The following is a 12354-nucleotide window of genomic DNA, read 5'->3' as shown; positions in this document are numbered from 1 at the left end:
GGTAACTTGATGAGTTTTTTTAAGAAATCACCACCTCTATATTCACTTTTTTCCACCTGGTAGAATTATAGTGGCCATTAAGATTATCTCCAACATGGTTACGTAACATTTAGCTACTGAAGGAGGATGGAGTGGAGAGAAAAAGCAGGCAGATGGAACTAACATTTAGTGATTCCCACTTCCAAGGTGTATTACACATACTTTCTTATGACCACCCTGTGAAATATGTATCATCCTCATTTTACAGATGTGACACCTGGGATCCTGAGAGATTAACTTTCTCCAATTTACTCAAATAGTGAGGAGGACTGATGACAGGTCAGCCAAACTCAAGTCTGCTGCTGACCTATTCTTGGGGAATTGGGCTTCCAGAGACTTTAAGGTAAGAAGCCAGAGGACCAGAGCAGAAATCTGGCCTGAGGATTACAGTTAGAAACTCGAGATGTCACTGTTCCAAATAAGTTGGACTGGCCAGACCTGGTGGTTCATGCCTGTAATTCCAGCTCTTTGGGAGGCTGAGGCAGGAGGATTGTTTAAGCCCAGGAGATAGAGGCTGCAGTGAGTTATGATTGCATCACTGCATTCCAGCCCTGGTGACAGAGTGAAAACCTGTCTCAAAACAAACAAACAAAAAACAGATAAGGCAGGAGGATATGGATAATGCAAGGTCCATAGATACATATATTCCTGTCCTTGCAGTAGATACACAGTAACTATGAATCCTTCTCAAATGATTAATTGAATGAAATAATAGATTGGATAAATGAATGACCTATAAGACTTTTAAACTGTCAGGAAGCTAAAACATCAAAAGCACAATGCTTGACTCTCAATACCACTTACTTGTGCAGTCAGAAAACAATTAGTGGGCATTTACTTGATTTTTACTTTATCCTGTAGCTACTACAGATTAATAATATTTTCCTTGACCTCAGTGAATAGTCTGTAAACAAGTATTTATAAGATGATAACATAAGTGCTAGTGGAGGTAAGTGCAAAACTATATAGGGGAGCAGGATGTGGAATACATAAAATTATATTTGAGCTGGGAGAGGAGTGGAGGACTTAGGGAGACCACGTAGATTAGCTTGTATTTGCACATCCTCTGCGAGGAAGATGGGGATTTCCTCTGAGAGGCAAGGAGGGAAGGGTTTCAGGCAGTGGGAACAGAATGTGCAAACCAGTATGGCATATTTAGGAAATTACAAAATACACATTAAAATTTATTCTAATCATACCTTTTTTCTAGAAAAACAGAATTAGGCTGGGTTTATAGGGCAAATAAGCAGGCTCTAATATGACATAATAATATTGGTATTCGTAAGAATTACCGCAAGTTTCCACACAACTGATTCAGTCACAGTTATTAATTGGCATAGATAGGAATGGTTAGATGATCTCATTGCCTGGACCATCATTATTAATTTCTGAGTAATTTTTAAAAGTGATTGCTCAGGTTACAAAGAGCACTAAGCTTTAAGAGTAGAGTTATTAGCAATGAAGGAGGAAAAGGTCAATTCTATTGGCCTCTACTCTTATTCAAACAAGTGGAATATGTCATCAAAATACTATGTCCTGAGATAAGCACAATATATAGTAACAGGACAACACTCAAATAAAGACCATCTACACCTAGGAAGGCTGAGACCCTTCCAAGTATACCAGAATTCCCAGTGGAGCATCCTGGGACAGCATTCACTGTTGCAAATTCACCAGCAGGCAGCTCCCTGATTCTATCTTCAGGAAACCCAATCCTGATAGAATTTGCAACACAGTTTATATTTCATTGATTATATTGGTAATCCCTACCTTTGAGCAGAGTCAAAATCTAGCTGTCTATTTAACATTATTTTTTTTCTATCCAAATTTACTTTCCTATATAAAGAATATCATGTGGAATGGTTGGGTTCGGGAACTGTCCATTAAGCCCTGTCTAAACCATAGTGCACACATTTTGAAACCAGAAGAACTACCAGTTCAGGCAAATCATATTTCAATTATACTTGTTGCATGTAACAAGGTTTCAACAAGAATGTCTATCCGAGCCCAACGGAATACTGGGATCCATTTCCTGCAACAGTGACTTCTCTCCTGGCAAAAGTCCCTTCTCATATTGTACCCATAGCTTATAAACTCTCTTCCTTTCTACATCTGCATAAAACTAGAAGCTCATTAGATCATCTCCTTGCTACATATTTTATATTAAGAGGAAGAAGGATGGTAACCTTTGTGGGTAGTAGGAAGTGGTTCTTCCCCCACAGTTTATATATGTGGGTTGTTTGTAAACCAGGGAAAAGATATGCTGTTATGATGTTAATATACAGGGTCACAATAATGCGTGTTCTCCCGCTTCTAACTTTGGATTAATTTGCTTAGCGTATTTGTTCAATTTATTCTCAAAGGCAGAAATTATAATATAAATGACACTTGTATAGTGATTTGAAATTTACAAAGTACTTTCACAACATTATTCCATTTAATGCCAACAATAGCCCTTTGAGCTGGGTGTTTTATCTTTTGAGGGTAACTGAGATTGTGATGTGAAGTGATGTACCCAAGGACCCACCACTATTAAGTGATGGAACTGTGATTCTAAGCCAGATTTCTGATCAACAAGTCTAGTCTGTCTATGACATCAGACTGCATAGCAAAATTTATATTGTCAAAAGACTAAAGGTTGAACACTAAAATCAAGTTACAGCATTTGTAACAGTCTTTCTTTTAGGAAATGGAGAATCCTTCTCAGCATTAGCTTGGGGTTTCTTTAAGCCCACCATTACAGAAACAATTGGATTTTCTGCCAAGAAACATTAAGGCTGATTTGACAAGAATGACGAGGCACTTTAAGAGTTGATTGACTGTTAGTATAAGGCTTTTAGAGCTTGCTAAAATTGCATCAACTATAAGTGAAAGAAATGGAAGTATCTACCCAGAGTTTCAAAGAAAAGCCTGTGATCTCAAGAACAAATGGTAGCATGGTCACATCTCTCTCCATTCATCCAACTCTCGGATTTCTATACTATACAAGTTTATTTGGTTCTTCTGCAATGTTCTATGACCCTAACACTCAGGGACCTACTGAGGTCTAAACTGATCAATGAGAAAAAATCATTTTGTGTTTATTGAAAGACTTTCAGACCTGTTTAGCTGAGACACTTGCTGAGATATATTTGCAATTCTGTCTTAGAACTTCCAATCTGAGGTGAATTTGCCCTCCTGTCACCATGTCTATAGGGTGTAGCAACACCTGAAAGCAATGAACAAGATCTTTGAAGCTGACAAGATCTCTGCTGAAACCAAGATGAGTGATAGAATCTTCCATTATGAATCTATACTTCTTGTGGACTCTTAGTGACTGTAATTATTTTAAAATTATTGTACTTTTAAAGAAAAAAGACTAGACAGATTTTTCTCTCCATCTCTTTTTCAAAGAATATATCAAACTAGAGTGCAGGTTAGTGTAACTGACAGATTTTTCATTGTTTTCCAGTTAAAGAAATGAACACAGACAAATGAGAAAACATCTTTGATATATGGTTGTCTTTAATCTCATAAAATTCTGGCTTTTAAAATAATTTTTAAAAGAAGATTCTTAACTGTGGATTTTCCCTAATCTTTGCACTTAATTAATGATCATTTATATTAGGATCTTCTCTGCCCCTTTTTAGGAATGAAATTCCAACATGAATATGTTATCTAATCCTCATATTACTGCAATAATGTACTTGGCCACTGACAAGCTTAGTGTTAGGAAAAATAACCAAGAAATAATCAAGCCCAGGGTTAGGGAAAATAACCAAATAAACGGTCAACTATCTAAATAGACTCTGACCTATAGATAAGCCCATGTTGATTTCTAAGTTGTGTCACCTGCCTGATGCTATCACATTTGGTAGTGTGAAACAGATTTTTTAAACTGCCTTTGCTGAGATAATAGAAAATGAGGCTGGTACTTAAGGTGTAGAAGACTAATTTTACATGAATAAGCCCACATTAAATTAAAGACCTGTGGCAGCTGAAATTAGTGGTGATGTTCTAGACTTTTCTAAATGTTTTCTCACAGTTTAGAAGATAAATTTCACCAACCATCACCCGAGCAAGTCTAGAAGCCAACTATTATTGTTCGAAGTTCAATACCATTAAAACATGTTTAAAGTTCTGATCTTCTAGCTATTCAGAATTTCTCTCCTATAAGATGGTACAATTAGAATACATTTTCTCAGAACTATACTGTTGACATTTTGGAAAACAATTCTTTGTTGTGGAGGGCTGCTCTGTGTATTGTAGGATGCTCAGCAAACTACTGGCTTCTACCCTGTATGCCAATAGCTCCTTCCCTTCAGTTGTGACAATGAAAAATATCTCCAGACATTGCCAATTTTTCACAGTTGGTGGTGGGGGAAGAGAGGGGATACATATGTATGCAAAATTACCCTGGTTGAGAACCATTGAGGTAGAAGCATAGATTTCTGGGTTCTATACCTTTGTAGCATCTGTAGATATTAAAATTGAAGGTGAGCGGGCTTAATGACACATCCCAGATTACAAAATTGTTTAGAAGCAGAGGTAGGAATCAAGCCCAAATCTTGTGATTCCTATAGTATTCTTCACATTGCAGCATATTATTTTTGAATATTGTTGTGGAAAGAATATTTCACTGACTCACAAACAGTCATATCCAAGAACGTTCTGGCAACATTAAGATGATGACTGTAAGAACTGAGTCAGAAAGAATACATTATTTATATGAATGAAATGAAAATACTAAAAAAAAAAAAGCCCTATTTGCTGTTACAGTTCAATCTTGCAGGTATTTGGGTAGTGATAAACAAACAATGTCTAAACTACTGACAAAAATTCTCTCCTTGACTGAACTCTACACAGGGTCCCCTAGACTGTTTTTCAACTAGGCTTTCCTTTTGGGCTTCCATGTTTGTATCTCCATTGTCCAATTTTAGTGAGAATCTTGCTAAGTCATTTTAACTCCCGCCCTCCCACCTGCCCCCTGCCCCATATCTGTTCTCTTTCAATAAATGAGTTCATCATCCTCCACTATCCCCCAGGTAAGGTCTGGTCATCCTTGTGTGCCTTCAGCAAGAATCCTGTTAGGTTGGTGTAGTCAGGATTCCCCACTGATCCCTGATCTTTTCTCGTAGTAATTTTTCATTCACTGATCACCCCTTGCTGTTTGGGTATAAATTCCTACTTACCTATGCTGTATTTGGAGTTGAGCCTAATCTCTCTTCCTCATTGCACAATCCCATTGTGGTGGTCCCTAAGCCTATCACAGTAGTCCTCCCTGCACCTAAATAAAGTTTGCCTTACCATCTTTAAGGAGTGTTATGAATATGTTTTTCTTTAACACTACTCATATAGCATATATAAAGTGATAACCACAATGAGATCAATCTGTAAAAGTCTCTTGACTGCTACTACCTCATTTGAGGTAGAAAATTATTGCAAGTGTCATGCCACTTCCACATTTTGTAACTAAGAATAGAAAAAAAAAATGTGCCTGGCAAGAACAAAAACTACAGACTGAATTAACAGCCTGCGGCCACTCATTATGCCAGAATATATTACTTAAGCTGTGATGGAGGCTGCCATCTTGGATTGACCCCATTAGCCCTCTCTGGTCCATCAACAAGAAGTAGTGGAGGCCATCTTCCTCCTCTAACGAAGATATTGCCAAGAAAGTACACTGCTGTGCAACCAGGTGTTTGAGGAACTGAAGAGGGTGAAAAGAAGGTAGAAACAGAAGGGGTATATTTTGCATTTTCTACTTACATATGAATATGTACATATGATGGGGCAACTCTCTCACATATGTCTTGCTCTCCATCACACACTATGCTAACCATTTGTCACACTCAAATATCAATTTATCCAAAAGTTTTCTATGTTCTTTCTTTCTTAGATTTATCTCCCTTCTTTATACCATTTTTACCGAGCTATTTGGTTAAAAACGTGTTAATTTTTTATAAGACATTTTATATCTGATGCTGTATGGAAAGTGCTTTGTGTGAAAGGTATATTTATTTGAAGCAAAGTTTATAGTGCATAGTTTGCTAACAGTCCTAATTGGCTTCAATTTAGGGGAGATTCTAGATAGTTCAAGGTTTGTGGGTGCAAGTGTTTTAAAATAATTTAAAATATCCAAGAAGTAAGGAATATACATCATATTGGAAAATATAAAAAGGAAGAATTATAATTGAACATAATTTTATCTGGAAATTATACTGTTAATGCTTTTTTCTCTCTCCTATACATATATGTATATGTGTGTATATATTTCAGATTATACAGTAAATATTTTTGCTACTTTTTTCATATTGTTATAGTTTTTTATGTCTTTGATTATTCATGTATATTCCAATTATATGAAGATACCCTAATTTATGTAGCTATTTTTAATTTTTTTCATTGAATTTTATTTGTAACTTTTTGGGCTATAATGGTATAATAAAATGCTATATAATCAATAATAAACTAATTATATGATTTATTTGTACCTTTAGTTTTTTCCTGATATATTATTTCCTACAAGTCAAATGCTGGATCGAAGACCATAAAGACTTGTAGAACTCTTGAAACATATTGCCCTATTGCCTTCCACCAAATAGATTTGTAAAATTTCTGTCATAAATGTATGACAGGATTTTAATTTAAATAACAAGATGCAATTGCTGAATAAGAGTCAACATTTAATAATTCAACAATATTTTTATATAGATACTTCCATTGCTTTGGCACTGTAGATGTTTTCTTTAAAGTTAACACCTTTTAATGAGTAGGCAAAAATCAAAATTAAAAGAATTTGCATGGGCTACCAAAAATATTTTCCATTAAAAGATAGCAGAATCATTAAAGATATCTAATGTTCTTTCATATTTAATATTTTATATATCAAGCTCAACTTTTTTCTCAATTCAAAATTTAATGACTTATTAAGCAACTATTGCATGCCACCTCTGTAATCTCAAATCTGGTTGGGGTGATAAGAGAAGTGCCTAATTAACTGTAATACAATGACATAGATATTAAAATGAAGACAAAATGCAATGGAAACATGTGGTAGGGCAATATTTAACTTTTCTCTGGAGGATGGAGCCCATAAAAACTTTGCAGGAGAGGTGATTTCTAAAGAGTGATTAGTAATTTTTTAGGAAAGGGAGAAAAGAGCTTTGGAACAGAACAATATCAAAGAGACACAGGGACATGAAATTATACAGCTTGTCTAGACATCAGTGGTAATGAGGTATGGCTGGCACATAAGAGGTTGTGGTGTTAACATCGAATTTTCAATTCCCCGTCAAGATCTTGTTTTGACTTATTCTGTAGTCAAAGAGGAGCCATTGAAGAGTTTTGAGCAGGAATATGAGCATGATTTTTTCTGTATTTGGATTCAAGTTGGAAGAGATTGGAGACAAGATAACTGGCTGTTGGTGTTATCCAAGGAAGATGACAAGAGCTTGAATATCAGTGGTGGAAAGACTACACCTAAGGGGCAGAGTAAAATGTGTATCAACTGGTCAGTCAACAGATATTAATTTTGCTTGAACAAGTTATCAGCATTTTCTGTGCTGGAAATTAAGAAGATAGCAAGTCCTCCCACACAGAACTTCCATTCCTTTGGGAGAATTGGGCAATAAACAAATATATACATATACATATATGTACGTATATATACATATACATATGTACATCTATCTATCTATCTATCTATAAAGCAACTGACGATGATGAGCAGGAGGAAATGATCAGTCACCATGGAAGAGAATAAGGGGAAGGGGGTCTTTTTAGTTAGGATGATATCCAAGTTGCCTCATGAAGGATGAGAGAAGCCAGCCATGTTAAGAGCCAGAGCTCATGTGAGAAGACTGCAGTGAGGAACTTTCTGAGGTAGAATAGTTAATAGGAAAGGCCGTGTAGTAGACGGGGTAATCATATTGCCTTTAGAGTCAGATGCCTTGAATATAAATTCAGGCCCTGCTGTTTATAAGCCTCAGCTTCCTCTATTAAATGAGAATAATAATGTACACATTACAAAGTTACTGTAAAGATTATATAAAGGGACGTTATATAAAATTGAGCACATAGACTCTAGATAGAAAAAACTCAGTGGAAATTAGTTGCTATTATCGTCATCATTATCAAGAAGAATAGGGAGAAATGGGGCACTTCAAATTTCTGTCTTAGGTGACTGGAGTGCATAAGGCAGCCAAAAATAGGAACATGTTGGGGTGTTCAGATAGTGATCTGCTTTGAAGAACCTGTTGGACATCCAGCTGGAATTTGAAACTAGAGGTCAGGAAGGAAGTCCGCATATAAGGTATACGAGAGTCACTGACTTTGCTTGAAGAAGGTACACAGAGATTAAGGTGAGAAAACAGAAAACTCAGCACTTTATGAGGTAATTGTCTCTTCTTTGAAAAATTATTTGAAAAAAATTACTTTGAATGATTAGAAATCTACTTATAATTGACATTCACTGGCCCTGGTCAGACTTTCTGGAAATATGCAGAATAAGAACAGTCACTCTTCCAAATCAGAGCCTTCGTAGTATGTAAAAAATGGTTTGTTTGACTCCTCAGTCTTTATCTGAGAAAAATAGTCTCATATTTCAGTCATTCCTCATATATGGGGATCTTTATTATTATATCTCATCATTATAGTTGTTTTTTGGATGTAATTTAATTTGTTCTTGCTCAGAACTAAACCCAACATTCCAAATGTGATTCGATCACCATGATAGTTTCAACCTATTATTTTCATCTGTCAAGTCCTTTACAATCTTAATTCTATCATCTAACATATTAGTGATTCCTGCCAACTTTATGTCATATACCAATTTGATGAATGTGATTTCTAAATTTTTATCCAAGTCATTGATAAAGATGTTTAAAGACTAAGCTAATGTAAATTGAACTATCCCTGCTGTTGACTAGTGGGTGGACGTGAAACCTTTGGCTTCACTGACGAAGGGCAAGTTGTGCTTAAAGTTTTGACTGAATGGGCTGAGTCAGATGGGGCATGAATAGCAGGAAGGGCAAGTTGCACTTGAAAGTTTTGTCTTGAATGGGTTGAGTGAGAGGGAGCATGAATAGCAAAAAGGAACTGAAAAAAGGAGATGGAATAGAAATTATTTGACATAGAGGATGGGGGCTGTAAAATCTTGGGATATCTTTGGTGGGAGTTATTTGGGGCTCCCAGAGGTACAGGTGGGAAAGAAGTCGCAGAGACAGACTCTGGAAGTGTTGCAGGTTGACTAGGCAAGTGACCAAGAGGGCTTAGTTATAATGGTTCTGAAAAAGACTAGTAATAGGAATTCCATATCTTGCAGACAAAGCAATAGAAATGTAGCAGCTGGAAACAGATGGTAATTATCCAGAGATTTTGTACTGGACTCAGATAATGGGTCTAAGTATGGAACAACACTCCAGTCCTGGGAGGATGATATGGTTTGGCTCTGTGTCCCCACCCAAATCTCATCTTGAATTGTACTCCCATAATTCCCACATGTTGTGAGAGGGACCCAGTGGGAGATAATTGAATCATGGGGGTCAGTTTCCTCCATACTGTTCTCATAATAGTGAATAAGCCTTATGAGATCCGATGGTTTTATAAAGAGGAGTTCTCCTACACAGTTCACTCTCTCTGCCTGCTGCCATCCATGTAAGACATGAGTTGCTCCTCCTTGCCTTCTGCCATGATTGTGAGGCTCCCTCAGCCATGTGGAACTGTAAGTCCAATTAAACCTCTTTCTTTTGTAAACTGCCCAGTCTAGGGAATGTCTTTGTCAGCAGCATGAAAACAGACTAATACAGAGGAGGATCATAAAAGCAAAGATAGAGAAGTAGGAGCTCTCTCTACTTCACCATAATTGGGCTGGGGTTCTGTTAGGATCCCTGTTAGATAGGGCAACTGATAAGGATGAGGGAGGAGAAGTGAATGTAGAAGTTGAATCCTGAGAACTAAGCCAGTAGAGGAAAGAAAGAAGAGTTGCAGCTTTGAGGTGAACAGTGAATATGCGTATAGAGTCATTATTCTTGAAGGCATTAAGTATTAGGTGGGATAGGCCATGCAGAGGCCAAGGTCACAAGAGAGCCAAGAAGTCAAGACTGGATCAATATATTGGGTGAATAATCCATTTTATATCCCAGAAAATTGAGGAACTGAGGCTGCTAGTGTAATTTTTATCTTCATCTACATTAGTTCAGGAACTAGATAAGCCAAAAATCAAACCAGAGTCTGTGGCACAATCTCAGCTCACTGCAACCTCTGCCTCCCGGGTTCAAGCAATTCTCCCATCTCAGCCTCCCGAGTAGCTGGGATTACAGGTGCACACGACCATGCCCAGATAATTTTTGTGTTTTTAGTAGAGATGGAGTTTAGCCATGTTGGACCAGGCTGGTCTCAAACTCCTGACCTCAGGTGATCCACCCACCTCGGCCTCCCAAAGTGATGGGATTACAGGTGTGAGCCAGTGCACCCGTCCTATAGTTTTCATCTTTAGTAAAAGATTTTTAAGGTCAGAGATCATATGAACAAGACTGCATGAACCATAGCATCCTTTAATATATTTTTAATATACAATGAATACTTAATAAAGTAAGTATTTGTTACATAAGTATAAAAGATTATCTTCAAATCCTCGAGTATTTCTAATTTTCATGTCTATAACTTCTTGATGATGATGCTGGTGATGGTAATCATAATATTAACATTATACTGGGCACTATGTCAGATACTCTGATAAGTGCTGAAACTCATTTAATTCTCACAGAAACCTTATAAGGACACGTTCTTATTTTTTTCACTTTTTCAGAAACGTAAATTGACCATTATTAGAGTAATTAAATAATCCGACCACAGTCACACAAACAGAATGAATGAACTGGGGATTTGAACACAGGCAGTACAATTTCAGAGACAGGAAACACTATATTATATTGCTCCTTTGTTTTATGACAGATGGTGACTCACTTTTAGTCTATGTCACTTTCAACACCAGTTACCTTTCTTTTAAGGGGCACAAAGAAAGCAAAGACGTTATTACTGGATTCAAAAACATGATTAGAAAATAGTTAAGTTAGGATGAGGATTCTGAGCAAGTAACTAGGCTTGCTCACTAAGTTATTCTTCCTACATACCAATTTCAGAATGAACATGAGCAAACATTTTATTATTTATTTTTTTTAAGACAGGGTCCCATGCTGTCACCCAGGCTGGAGTGCTGAGGTGTGATCTTGGCTCACTGCAGACTTGACTTCCCAAGCTCAGGTGATCCTCTAACCTCAGTCTCCTGAGTAGCTGGGACCACAGACCTGTGCCACCACACCCAGCTAATTTTTTGTATTTTTGGTAGAGATGGATTTCGCCATGTTGACCAGGCTATTCTCGAACTTCTGTGCTCAAGCAATCTGCCCGCCTTGGCCTCACAAAATGCTGGGATTACAGGCATGAGCCACCACACCTGGCTATGGGCAAACGTTTTAAAATAAGAACTTCATGAACCTCCAGGATACATCCTAAATAGTCAAAAATCAATCTGTAAATACCAAGGAATTAGGTATCCATTTTGGGGGAAAGGGAAGAAATTTAAGTTACAAAGACTTTTGCCTTAAAAATGGTTTCTTAGTCCTCATGTTTAAATTAAGGTTTGGACTGGTGAGGCAAAATCATCCGTGTTTCCCATGGCCATGAGACTTGGACAGGACACATGACCAGCTAAAAATATTCTATTTGATTGTATTAATAGAGTTCAAGAAACATTCAATATGTACTTGAAGATTTAGTGTTCAAATGGATCTATTGACCTGTTTAAATGAGTTAACCCACAAAAGAATAGAAGCAATTTTTATAAAGATAAATCAGAGAAACCAGAAACTTCTATGAATACAGGTAATTCCATTTTTGCTACATAAATAATTAGGTGTATACATACCTTATAAATGTCAGTACTTAAATTAGAATTTTCCAAGATCTTTTCAGATGGATATCATAGTTAGGTGAACAAAAGAAGAAGCAGGCGATGATCCAGTGCTCTTTTTTTTTTTTTTCTTCAAAAACTCTGGTGAACTGAAGAGAATATGGTATTCAAAATGCACATCTAAAAGCTTCTAGGTGGAATTTAAATAACTTCATTATTTTTACCTTTTTCTTCCAACCACCCCAAATATTCTGACTCTACGTGGACCAATCACTTGACCGATTTTCTATGTAATTAAAATCATGTGCCTTCAAAACTATTTGTAGGGGGAATGCTTCTGAGACTCCTAGCTTTATCTTTCTATACTTGTGTAACTTAAAAATGACCAGGCAGAAGTTTTTTTCTTTTCTTTAAATTGCTTT

At 36.7% G+C, this 12354-nt stretch overlaps 1 long non-coding RNA gene across 1 annotated transcript in view; it reads right to left on the bottom strand.

The window, feature by feature from the left end:
• LOC103886518 overlaps positions 1 to 12140 on the bottom strand; it is a 90765-nt gene extending 78625 nt beyond the window's left edge. Inside the window, exon 1 of the long non-coding RNA XR_650215.4 lies at positions 11948 to 12140. This is a non-coding gene — a long non-coding RNA (uncharacterized LOC103886518). The remainder of the gene's footprint in view (positions 1 to 11947) is intronic.
• Between the last annotated feature and the right edge of the window lie 214 nt (positions 12141 to 12354).

This window comes from Papio anubis, chromosome 1 (assembly GCF_008728515.1).
Source record: "Papio anubis isolate 15944 chromosome 1, Panubis1.0, whole genome shotgun sequence".
Lineage (NCBI taxonomy): Eukaryota > Metazoa > Chordata > Mammalia > Primates > Cercopithecidae > Papio > Papio anubis.
The sequence above is the reverse complement of the archived record's forward strand: the minus strand, read 5'-3'. Positions and strand labels throughout refer to the sequence as shown.